Source organism: Enhydra lutris, unplaced genomic scaffold, assembly GCF_002288905.1.
Source record: "Enhydra lutris kenyoni isolate GAN:26980312 unplaced genomic scaffold, ASM228890v2 scaffoldscaffold80, whole genome shotgun sequence".
Taxonomy (NCBI): Eukaryota; Metazoa; Chordata; class Mammalia; order Carnivora; family Mustelidae; genus Enhydra; species Enhydra lutris.
The window spans coordinates 519,801-532,996 of record NW_019154164.1 but is presented as its reverse complement, the minus strand read 5'-3'; the positions used below and the strand labels follow the sequence as shown (position 1 = coordinate 532,996).

At 43.2% G+C, this 13,196-nt stretch overlaps 1 pseudogene; it reads left to right on the top strand.

Annotated features, from left to right (window-relative positions):
- Nucleotides 1-1,918: 1,918 nt before the first annotated feature.
- LOC111160963 lies at nt 1,919-3,541 on the top strand (annotated as a pseudogene).
- Nucleotides 3,542-13,196: the final 9,655 nt, after the last annotated feature.

The window sequence follows — 13,196 nt, the reverse complement described above, 5'->3', positions numbered from 1 at the left end:
GTGCTGCTTCTCTCTCTCTCTCTCTCTCTCTCTCTCTCTCTCTCGCTCAAATAAATAAATCTTTATAAAGAAAAGAGAGCGGGGCACCTGGGTCGCTCAGTGGGTTGGGCCTCTGCCTTTGGCTCGGGTCATGATCCCATGGTCCAGGGATCAAGCCCCACATCGGGCTTTCTGCTCAGCGGGGTGCCTGCTTCCTTCTTTCTCTCTGTCTCTCTGCCTACTTGTGATCTCTGTCTGTCGAATAAATAAATAAAATCTTTAAAAAAATAAATAAAATAAATAAATAAGTAAATAAAAAGAAAAGAAAGCGTCATACTCTTCAGGGCACCTGGTTAAATATCTGCCTTCGGCTACGGTCATGATCCTGGGGTCATGGGATCCAGTCCAGATTCTGGCTCCTGGCCCAGTCTGCTTCTCTCTCCACCTCTCAACCCCCGATTATAAGGGTGCTCTCTCTCATAAAAATAAATAAATAAAATCTTTTTTAAAAAAGGAAAAGAAAGCTTCATACTCTCCAGTTATGATATCTAGTTAATATCATGGGGTAGATTTGTTAGTGTCTCTGTATAAAAACCATTATGTCATCTAAAGACAAGTTGATGCTTTATGTCTCTTGAATTCCAGGGTCTAAAAGTAAACACTCATTTACATTCATAAAAATAAATAATGTCAAAAGGAATAAATTGAATAAATTATTTTTCTTTCTTTCTTTTTTTTTTTTTTTAATTTATTTCTTTGACAGAGAGAGGGGCAGTGAGAGAGGGAACACAAGCAGCGGGAGTGGGAGAGGGAGAAGCAGACTCCCCGAAGAGCAGGGAGCAGGATGCGGGGCTTGATCCCAGGACCCCTGGATCATGACCTGAGCTGAAGGCAGACATTTAACAACTGAGCCACCCAGGCTCCTGTAAATAAATTATTTTTTCTAACATAAGATTGAAGATAACAAAAGTAACACATACATTTGAAATAATGGTAACCTAGGGGCGCCTGGGTGGCTCAGTGGGTTAAATAAAGCCTCTGCCTTTGGCTCAGGTCATGATCCCAAAGTCCTGGGATAGGTCCACGTGGGCCTCTCTGCTCAGCAGAAGCTTCCTTCCTTCCCCCCAACCCCCGCCTGCCTCTCTGCCTACTTGTGATCTCTGTCTGTCAAATAAATAAATAAAATCTTAAAAAAAAAAGAAATAAAAAGAAATAATGGTAACCTAATTAAATTGTCTTCAAGATTTTAATGAATTTAAGAAAAATTTTTTAAGGTTTTATTTATTCATTTAACAGAGAGGGAGAGTACAAAGCAGGGAGAGTAACTGGCAGAGTGGGAGGGAGAAGCAAGCTCTCTGCTGAGCCAGGAGCCAGATGTGGGACTCGATCCCAGGGCCCTAGGATCACGACCTGAGCAGAAAGCAGCCGCTTAACAAACTGAACCACCCAGGTGGCCCGATTTTAATGAATTTTTAAATAAAGAAAAACAACTAATAAATAACTCCCTAGAAAGTGTCATTTTCTAACAATTAAACTTTTAAAAGATAAATAAAGAATAAAAATTAAACTTAAAGAAGTTTTTTTGTACTTTTAGTTGAAGTATACGTAACATATAATATTAGTTTCAGAAGTACAACACAGTGATTTGACAATTATGCACATTATGATATGCATGCCATGATAAGTATAGTTACCATCTGTCACCACCCAGTTATCAAACTATTATTTTTAAAAGATTTTATTTATTTATTTGAGAGAGGGTGGGGCGGGGCAGAGGAAGAAGGAGAGAATCTCAAGCAGATTGTGCATTTAGCATGGAGCCCGGGGGAAGCGGGGAGAGCAACCTCTTGGCAGTTCCACGAGTCCCAGCACAGATGTGGAAGCCTGAGGACTGTCGAAAGTACAGAGTTCAAATCCTGGTCCCTCCATGCAGAACTCCATGCAGGTGCCACAGGATGGAGAGGAATTTGCCAGCCAACCCCAGTCCCATGGCCCCCTGTCCCATCAGAAGGCTGAGGTCCTCCTTTCAGCAACATGGGGACTTCTTGGTTCTTGTCCCTGGTCCCATGGGGGCACCACTCGGTGATCTCCGGCTGCTGGCAGGGCTCAGCCTTATCCTTTGAGGTACTCTGTGTGGCCCTGCATCCCCAACCAGGCCAGCCCACAGTCCTCTTTCAGTTGGAGGATGAGCGTTTCCCAAGTTTGCCCTCCCTGGATCTCAGCCATGTGACCAGTCAGCGTCTACTGTCCCAGGCCATAGGGGCTGGGGCTTTCGAGGCCTGTGATACAGCCAGGACCTATTTGATGCAGTTTTAGTGAGGACACCCTCCCAGACAGCCCAGCTCAGATAGAGTTGCCCAGGGCTAAGAAGTGGAGTGGCAGTCAGCCCAGATGTTTGGAGCGCATGGGGCCATCAAGAGAAGACCACTCTGGACCAGGAGCCTTAGCTGTGCCCACGTGTGCCCTCTCTTGTAAGGGCTCCACTGCTGACAGCCACAGGGCCTCCGATGGGCAGCTTCATGCCAAGACATTCACCAAACCACTTCAAACACACTTAGTGGTGCCGTGCGGTGATGTAGATGCCCCCAATCGTACTGTGACCTGGTGTCTCCAGTGCCTGGTGCCCAAGGAACACCCCCCAACCGTAGCGGCCAAGAAACAGAGGCCCCATGGTGGGAAGTCAATGAGGAAGAGGACGAAGAGAAGAGAAATTCTGCAAGACCACAGGCTGAGGTCTCTTTCTGACCCCATAACAACTTCCTCTTGCCTGCTGGGCCCCCAGAATCGGCCCCCAGAACCCAACGACCTGTGTCTGGAACTCCATTCTGGGAGGAACACCCTCTACCTATTATTGGTGGGCTGCCAGACTAGGTCCCTCTAGGAGGGACCACAGGGGTCGCCTCTGACCTGGAGCTGCTCACACTTCCCCATGGGCATGACTGGGGGTTGAAACTTTTAGAGAGACACGATGCGCTGGCGCTGGCCCTGCTGGGGGGTCCGAGGCCGCTGGAGGAGTGCTCGGCCACCCTGCGGTGCCTGGTGGAGCCGGTGGACTGGCCACAGTCAAGGGCACCCCGTTCATTCCCCAGGTGGCCCGGTCGATCGCCCATGGTGGCACCAGCTCCAACGGAGTCACACAGAAGCTTCAAAGGCCTCAGAGAAGGAGGTGAACATGTTGATGTGGGCGTTCTATGAGAGCTGCTGACCCTGCCACCTGGGGCAAGGTGGCACTGCAGAACACGTGGCACCTGCAGTGCGCCTGCTGGAGAGTGGGGAACTCCAGGGGCCCCCAGAGGAGAGCTGCGAGCAGCTGCTGCACAACCAGCACCCTGCACGTCACATGGCCCTGTCTGCCTTCGTCCAAGTTCCGAGAGCCCGCAGCCAGGCTCCTGAGAGAGGCTGCTCTGGGGAGGCCGAGACGTGGGGGCACCACAGGCTGCTCCTCTTGAGCAGTGCTAGTGCGTCCTCAGTGTCCTTTTGCAGCATATGGAGCCTGATGATTGAAAGCACAGGCCTCCTTTTTTCACACTGGGACACCCAGGCTTGGGCAAACCCTGGCTGACACCAAGGAAGTCACCCCAAGCCACTCACACAGCCAATCATGGGGGGAACCCACATTCTGCCTCACACAATGGGGGGCATATTTTCAGAAATCCATCCTGTTCCCCAAAAATGTACAAGTAGGATAGGGTGAGGAACAGCTTCCTCCCCCACACCAGATGATCCAGGTGTCTGGGGGCTCTGGATGCCCTATCCTACCCTCCACCCCCACGCAAGTATCCTACAAATAGTGAATATAAATTTGTTTTTTTTTTTTTTAGGATTTTATTTATTTATTCGTCAGACAGAGATAACAAGTAGGCAGAGAGGCAGGCACAGAGAGAGGAGGAAGCAGACTCCCCACGGAGCAGAGAACCTGATGTGGGGATTGATCCCAGAACCCTGGGATCGTGACCTGAGCCAAAGGCAGAGGTTTTAACCACTGAGCCACCCAGGCGCCCCATAAGGGTTTGGTTTTTGGTTTTTTTTTTTTAGTTTCTTTTTTTTTTTTTTAAGATTTTATTTATTTATTTGACAGAGAGAGAGATCACAAATAGGCAGAGAGGCAGGCAGAGAGAGAGGGGGAAGCAGACTCCCTGCTGAGCAGAGAGCCCGATGCAGGGCTCGATCTCAGGACCCTGGGATCATGACCTGAGCCGAAGGCAGAGGCTTTAACCCACTGAGCCACCCAGGCGCCCCCCCCCCCATAAGGGTTTTAATGGAAAAGAGAACTCATAGATCTCTTACTCAGAAGCCAGAGTCCACATGCTTTTTAAAAAGTCTACATGACTTCTAGCAAATGCTTTGTACCTGCCTTCAATGTAAAAATAAGGCTGTGGGGGCGCCTGGGTGGCTTGGTGGTTGAGCGTGGGTCTCGTGAATTGGCTGAGGTCATGATCTCAGGGTCCTGGGAGCCAGCCTGGCCTTGGGCTCCCCACCCAGTAGGGAGTCTGCTTAAGATTCTTTCCCTCTGTCCCTCCCTCCCCTCCTGTGAATGAGTGCTCACTCTCTTTCAAATAAATAAATAAATCTTAAAAAAAAAAACCACAATGGGGCGCCTGGGTGGCTTAGTCAGTTAAGCGTCTTCCTTCGGCTCAAGTCATAATCCCAGGGTCCTGGGATTGAGCCCCACATCAGGCTCCCTGCTCAGCAGGGAAGGTGCTTCTCCCTCTCCATCTGCCTATTGCTCTGCCTGCTTGCGAACTCTCTGTCAAATAAATAAAATCTTCAAAAAAAAATCTCCAGAGGCAAATTTCAAAAAGATTTTTTTTAAAAAGTGAGGCTGTGTTCTTTCTAGAGATTCTCATAGGGACCCAAGCTCAGTGTTTAAATATCATTAGTGGAGAATGCCTGACACAGAGTAGGTGCTGAACACCTCCTTTAGTCAGTAAAGCTGTGGTGAATATGGGGAAAAAAAATACTCTTTTTCTAACTTTTAAGTTTTCAACCATGGAAAATAGTCATTGGCAAAGTGTATTTTTAAGCATCCTCTAAGGGGTGCCTGGGTGGCTCAGTCGGTTAAGCGTCTGCCTTCAGCTCAGGTCACGATCCCAGAGTCCTGGGATGGAGCCCACATCAGGCTCCCTGCTCAGCAGAGATCCTCTCCCACTCCCCCAGCTCATGCTTTTTCTCTCTCTCAAATAAACAAATAAAACCTTTGAAAAAATATTCCTCTAAGAATAATAGAAATGTTTAAATACTAATTATTAGGAAATAATTTTAATTTATTTATTTGAGTTAGAGAGCTTGAGAGAGCACAAGCAGCGGCCACAGCAGGGTGGGGTGAGGTGGGGGCAGAGGGAGAGGGAGAAGCGGACTCCCTGCTGAGCAGAGAACCCAATATGGGGCTCCATCCCAGGATCCTAGGATCACGACCAGAGCTGAAGGCAGACGCTCAACTGACTGAACCACCCAGGCACCCCAGGAAATAATTTTTATTGCATTTCTTTTATATGCTAGACAGTGTGCCATATATTTTATATGTATTTTCTAGTGTGAAACATGGTTTACTTGTAAAGGGTTTACATCAGATAATAATACAATTTTTAAGGTTAAACAAAATAAATTTTAAAACTAGATATGCAAAACATATTCCATCTTTAAACGAACTACTGAAAGCTGTATACCACTAAAGAAACTTGCAGTTCCATTGCATACCAGTATAAAAAAAAAATGTCATTAATAGTTGTTTTGCCAGAGACATTAATTTGAAATAATTTTAGGGTGCCTAGGTGGCTCAGTTGGTTGGGCATCTGCCTTCGGCTCAGGTCTCTGTCCTGGGGTCCTGGATTGAGTCCCGCATTTGGCTCCCTGCTCAGTGGGGAGCCTGCTTTTCCTTCTTCCATTGCCTGCTACTCCCCTGCTTGTGCTCTTTCTCTTTGTCAAATAAATAAATAAAATCTTAAAAAAATATAAATAATTCTATAGGATTGGAAAATGGTGAGTTAAAAATAAAGGGGCTGAGGAGCACCTGGGTCGCGCCGTTAGTTAAGTGTCTGACTTCGGCTCAGGTCATGATCCTAGAGTCCTGGAATCAAACCCCCCTTGGGTTGCCAAATCAGTGACCATTGGGAGTTTGCTTGTCCCTCTCCCTTTTCCCTCTATCCTTCTGCCCCTCCCCCACCCCACACCTGCTTGCGTGTGCTCTCTCTCTCTCTCTCAGATAAATGAATAAAATCTTTTTAAAAAAATAAAAAAAGGGGCGCCTGGGTGGCTCAGTGGGTTAAAGCCTCTGCCTTCGGCTCGGGTCATGATCCCAGGGTCCTAGGATCGAGCCCCACATCGGGCTTTCTGCTCTGCGGGGAGCCTGCTTCCTCCTCTCTCTCTCTCTGTCTGCCTCTCTGCCTACTCGTGATCTCTCTCTGCCAAATAAATAAATAAAATCTTTAAGAAAAAAAAATAAAATAAAAAAATAGGGATGCCTAGGTGGCTCAGTCTGGTTAAACTTCTACCTTCTGGCTCAGGTCATGATCTCAGCGTTCTGGGATGGAGTCCTGCATCTGGCTTCTTGTTCAACGGGGAGCCTGCTTCTCCTTCTGCCACTTCCCCTGCTTGTGTGCACTCTCTCTCTCTCTTTCTCTCTCTCACTCTCTAACAAATACATAAATAAATAAAATCTTAAAAAAATAATAAAGGGACAGATTAACAAATGGCTAAGTAGCACAGGAGATACCCAACATCATTAATCCTCATAGAAACGCAAAGCAAAACCACAATGAGATATTATCTCATACCCATTAGGATTGCTACTATTAAAAAAAAAAATGAGAGGTGCTGGTAAGGTTGTGGAGAAATTGGAAATTTCGTGCACCATTGGCAGGAAATATGGTGCAAAGCTGTGGAAAACAATATCGAGTTTCCCCCCAAAATTAAAAATAGAATGACCGTATGATCTAGCGATCCTACTTCTGGGTATATATCCAAAAGAATTAAAAAATGAAGAAATAGGGACGCCTGGGTGGCTCAGTGGGTTAAGCCTCTGCCTTCGGCTCAGGTCATGATCCCAGGGTCCTGGGATCGAGCCCCGCATCGGGCTCTCTGCTCTGCAGGGAGCCTGCTTCCTCCTCTCTCTCTGCCTGCTTCTCTGTAATCTCTGTCTGTCAAATAAATAAATAAAATCTTTAAAAAAAATTTAAAAAAAAAATGAAGAAATATTTGCACAACCATGTTCCTAGCAGCAGTAAGAGCCAAGAGGTGAAAGCAACCCAAATCTCAGTCAATGGATAAATGGATTTTAAAAATGTAGTATGTACATGCAATGGAATATCATTGTCTTAAATAGAAAGGAAATCCAACCACATGCTACAACATGGATGAAACCTAAGGACATTATACTAAGAGAAATCAACCAATCACAAAAAGACAAATACTGTATGATTCCACTTATATGAGTCAAATTCATGGAGATAGAAAGTGGAATGGTGGTAATTAAACATGGAGGGGGAGAGGGAAAAGAGGAGTCTTTATTTTTTTTTTTAAGAGGAGTCCTTATTTTTTTTTTAAGATTTAATTTATTTATTTGACAGACAGAGATCACAAGTAGACAGAGAAGCAGGCAGAGAAAGAGAGAGAGAGAGAAGCAGACTGCCTGCCGAGCAGAAAGCCGGATGCAGGGCTCCATCCCAGGACCCTGAGATCATGACCTGAGCCAAAGGCAGAGAGGCTTAACCCACTGAGCCACCCAGGCGCCCCTGTATCATATATTTCTTTAAGCACTTGCCGGTTAACAAATGTTTTACTTGTTTACAGTTTCCCTACCATGCAACCAAAAAAAACAAAACAAAGTTTTCTTTAAAGTTCCTGAAATATTTGTGTATTTGTCTATGTATGTGTACATGTGTATTTCAATTTTTTTATTGAAGTATAATTGACATATGATGTTATATTAGTCTCAGGTGTACAACATATTCATTATACAACCCTATACATTACTCAGTGCTTACCATAAGTATAGTCACTGTCACTATACAACATTAATACAATATTATTAATTACATTTTCTATGCTGTACCTTTTTTAAAAGATTTTATTTTTTTTGAAAGATTTTATTTATTTATTTGACAGGTAGAGAGACAGTAAGAGAGGGAACACAAGCAGGGGGAGTGGGAGATGGAGAAGCAGGCTACCTGCTGAACAAGGAGCCCGATGCAGGGCTCGATCCCAGGACCCCGGGATCATGACCTGAGCCAAAGGCAGAGGCTTTAACCCACTGAGCCACCCAGGCAACCCTAAAGAGGTGTCTTTAAATATGCATAGTGTTTCAGATTTCCAAGATGAAAAACTCACAAATATGGAGGATTTTTTGCACAACAATCTGAATATATTTACCACTACTGAACTGTGCACTTAAAAATGATCAAGATTGGGGGAAATTGGAAGGGGAGGTGAACCATGAGAGACTATGGACTCTGAAAAACAATCTGAGGGGTTTGAAGGGTGGGAGGTTGGGGGAACCAGGTGGTGGGTATTAGAAAGGGCACTGATTGCATGGAGCACTGGGTGTGGTGCAAAAACAATGAATACTGTTATGCTGAAAATAAATTTTAAAAAATCATTAAAAAAATGATCAAGATGGTAAATTTTATGTTAAACGTTTTTACTAGGTAGATCGTTTACATTTCTAAGTCAATTAATGTTTTTACAACTTCTCTTATTAAAAAATGAAATAGAAGGTGATCTCTAAAACATTATTGTTTTTCCGTGTAAAGAATATGCCATTATGTAAATCTTTAAACAATTATTCTACCGACAAAGAAAAGCATCACACATTTAAATTGATGAGTATATTTCCCTGAAAACATATAAACACAATAATGTTGCCTTTTTAGAAGGTAAAGAGGGCACCTAGGTGGCTCAGTTGGTTAAGCAACCGTTTTCAGTTCAGGTCATGATCCCAGGGTTCTGGGATTGAGTCCCACATGGGGCTTCCCATGCTCTGTGGGGGGCCTGCTTCTCCCTCTCCTTCTGCATGCCACTCCCCCAGCTTGTGCTCTCTCTATGAAATAAATAAAATCTTTAAAAAAAAAAAAAAAAGAGGGGCGCCTGGGAGACTCAGTGGTTTAAGCCTCTGCCTTCGGCTCAGGTCATGATCTCAGGATCCTGGGATGGAGCCCTGCATTGAGCTCTCTGCTCAGCAGGGAACCTGCTTCCCCCTCTCTCTCTGCTTGCCTCTCTGCCTACCTGTGATCTCTCTCTCTCTGCGTCAAATAAATAAAATCTTTTTAAAAAAATAGAAGGTAAACAAGGTGAAATTGATAAAGATCTGATGATCTGGTAGGAGAATATTTGTGATATTCAATTTGGGTATTATATAAAGTCTATGTAATAAGGATAAAGATTAGTTCAAACTCAAATAATTTCTAATGTGTATCAGAAAAATCACAGATTATTCATCTTTTTACTACTTTACAGATAACTGGTGTCTATGTAAGATGGGGATACTAAAGGAAGTGGACAAAGAATAGCAAACATAATATATTAGTTCCCAGCGTTTTAGAGGCAATTACATGAATATAAAAGGACTCCAGTAACATGATAGACCAAATGTCAATATCCATAAATTTAGAGAGCTCCTCAGTCAAATGTTACAAATATCCTCATTGAAAAACAAGCATGGCACACGAAGTGTACTTTGCAAAGGAGAAGTAGCAAATAACCAGTAGACATGAACTAAAAAATCAGCCTCAATAGCAATTTAAAAATTAAATGATTTTTTTCCTCTTTTTTTTAAGTAGACCCCACACCCAATGTGAGGCTCGAACTCACAGCCCTGAGATCAAGAGTCTCATGCATTACTGAATGAGCAAGCCAGGTGCCCCCAAAATAAAATATTATCTTGCAAATATTATTTCAGCTTATCTGTCTTGTTGACAGAAATTTGTTGTAAAATTCTTACTCTTGGGATGCCTGCGTGGCTCAGTCAGTTAAGTGGCTGACTCGATTTCAGCTCAGGTCATGATCTCAAGATTGTGAGAGTGAGTCCCACGTTTGGCCCATGCTCTTGCTTAGCTTGGAGGGAAGAGGGGTGCCTGCTTCAGATTCTTTCTCCCTCTCCCTCTGCCCCTCCCCCTACTCATGTTCACTCTTATAATCTCTCTAAAATAAATATTATTTTTTATTCTTACTCTAAATATATCTTGGTAAAAGTATTCCAAAGACCTGGACAATATTGTATATCTTTTGAGCTAGTTGTCCCAATTTTTAGAAGTGCAAAAAATTTTTGGCATACCTGTGTTCATCACAGCATTACATCTTGTGTAAAATAAAATTGGAATGAACCTAAATGACCCATAAAAAAGGAATTACTAAATAAAGTTATGATATACAATGAAATACTATACAGCTTTAAAAGAATATTTAATAGCTTAAGAAATTATCAAGATGTTTAGATTTAGAAAGGATGTGGGGCGCCTGGGTGGCTCAGTGGGTTGAGCCTCTGCCTTTCCCTCAGGTCATGGTCTCAGGGTCTCTCTCTCTGTGTCAAATAAATAAATAAAATCTTTAAAAAAAAAAAGATTTAGAAAGGATGTGAATTATATATTTAATGCTACTTTAAAACATTATTTTTTAAATTAATTTATGTTTTAAAAGACTTCATTTGAGAGCGAAAGAGAGAGCACAAGTAGGGGGACCAGCAGAAGGAGAGGGAGAAGCAGGCTCCCCAGTGAGAAGGAAGCCCAACACGGGGCTCAAGCCTGACCCTGGGACCCTGGCACCCCTTTATTTATTTATTTGACAGAGAGAGCAGGACCAGAAGTAGGGGGAGGGGCAGAAGGAAAGGAAGAAGGAGGTTCCCCACTGAGCATAGAGCCTGATGCTTAGTTCAACCCCAGAACCCTGAGATCATGACATGAATTGAAGGCAGAGGCTTAACTGACAGAGCCACGCAGGCACCCCAGCATTATATATTTTAAAACAAAAATATAATATGTCCATTGAAAAAAAAAGAATGTTAAATGTTAGCAAATGCTAAAAATATTTGGTATCATTGGGTGGTGGAAAGGATGGTTTTTAAAAACTGTAATACACTTCTCTCATATAAATATATACTAACTTTGTCATTGTTAAAATGTGTGTGATGGGGCGCCTGGGTGGCTCAGTAAGTTAAGCCTCTGCCTTTGGCTCAGGTCATGATCTCAGGGTCTTGGGATCGAGCCCCGCATCAGGCTCTCTGCTCAGTGGGGAGCCTGCTTCCTCCTCTCTCTCTGTGCCTGCCTCTCTGCCTACTTGAGATCTCTTGTCTGTCAAATAAATAAATAAAATCTTAAAAAAAAAATGTGTGTGGTAATATTCCTTTAGGAAATCAGAAAAACTGAGTTATTTTTAGATGTCCATTTGCCCTATGAAGTCTTTATTACCAAAGTCCTTCTATATCTTAAAAAAATCAAACAGATACGTGAAAATCTAATTCACATACTATACAATTCATTCATTTAAAGTGCACATTAGGGACGCCTGGGTGGTTCAGTCGGTTAAGCGGCTGCCTTCGGCTCAGATCATGATCCCAGGGCCCTGGGATCAAGTCCCGAATCGGGCTCCTTTCTCAGCAGGGAGCCTGCTTCTCTCTCTCTGCCTCTGCCTGCCTCTCTGCCTACTTGTGATCTCTGCCTGTCAAATAAATAAATAAAATCTTAAAAAAATAATAAAAAAATAAAGTGCACATTATATTGATAATTGAAAGTGTGGTATTGGTCTCCAACTATTATTGTTGAATAGTCTATTTCTCACTTCAGTTTTGTCAGGTTTTGTTTCACATATTTGGGGACTCTGTTGTTACATGCGTATGTGTTTCTAATTGTTTCTTTATACTTTCATACCATAAGAGAGAATTATTCTATCCTCTGTGCCTACACAGCTCATTGTTTATTAGGCTGTTCTATAGTTTTTCACAATTCACTGTTATTTTTATATTTGTACCTGTCTCTCTCCCTACTGTATCTCAGTAATCTTTGCATTATAGAATCAAATCAAGTACAGGGACACAATAGTAGTCAGTAAATGTTAAATAAATGAATGAATGAATCCCTTGCTTTGTAATTAGCCTCAAAGACTTTCCTGCCATGCTTCATATTTTGAGTTCGAGAGAGTGATACACAACATTCTCAAAGGCGATGTTTGAAAATGTCAAGCCGAATTTGGGTAAAATTCCCCTTCCCAATTTCCTTTGGAAATTTCAGTATATATTATATTCAAGTTAATTGTGAGAAAATTAGCATAGATGCAAAGGTTGAGTTCTGTACCTTTGTAAAATTTACTTTTATATACTTACAACACTTTTATTTATTTTTTTAAAAGATTTTATTTATTTATTTGACAGACAGAGATCACAAGTAGGCAGAGAGGCAGGCAGAGAGAGAGAGAGGACGAAGCAGGCTCCCTGCTGAGCAGAGAGCCCGATATGGGGCTCGATCCCAGAACCCTGGGATCATAACCTGAGCTGAAGGCAGAGGCTTTAACCCACTGAGCCACCCAGGTGCCCCCTTACAACACTTTATATAAATTATTTCCTTTCTTTTGTATATTATTTTATTAAGTCGTTATTTTTATTTTTAAAAAGATTTTATTTATTTATTTATTTGAATATTTTATTTATTTATTTGACAGACAGAGAGCACAAGTAGTCAGAGAGGCAGGCAGAGAGAGAGGGGGAAGCGGACTCCCTGCTGAGCAAAGATCCTGATGTGGGGCTCGATCCCAGCCAGGACCCTGGGACCTGAGCTGAAGGCAGAGGCTTAACCCACTGAGCCACCCAGGAGCCCCGATTTTATTTATTTATTTATCAGAGAAAGAGAGAAAGAGCACAAGCAGGACTGAGCAGCAGGCAGAGGGAGAAGCACGTTTCCTGCTGAGCAGGGAGTCAGATTTGGGACTGGATCCCGGACTCTGGGATCATGCATGACCTGAGTCAAAGGCAGTTGCTTAACTGACTGAGGCACCCAGGTGTCTCTTTCTTGTATATATTTTTTTAAGAGTTTATTTATTTATTTGACAGAAAGCCACACAGCTAGAGAGGGAACACAAGCGGGGGGAGTGGGAGAGGGAGAAGCAGGCTTTCTGCCAAGCAGGGAGCCAGATGCGGAGCTCCATCCTAGGACCTGGGATCATGACCTGAGCCAAAGGCAGACATTTAAGGACTGAGCCACCCAGGAGCCCCTCTTTCTTATATTTTAGAGTTTAAA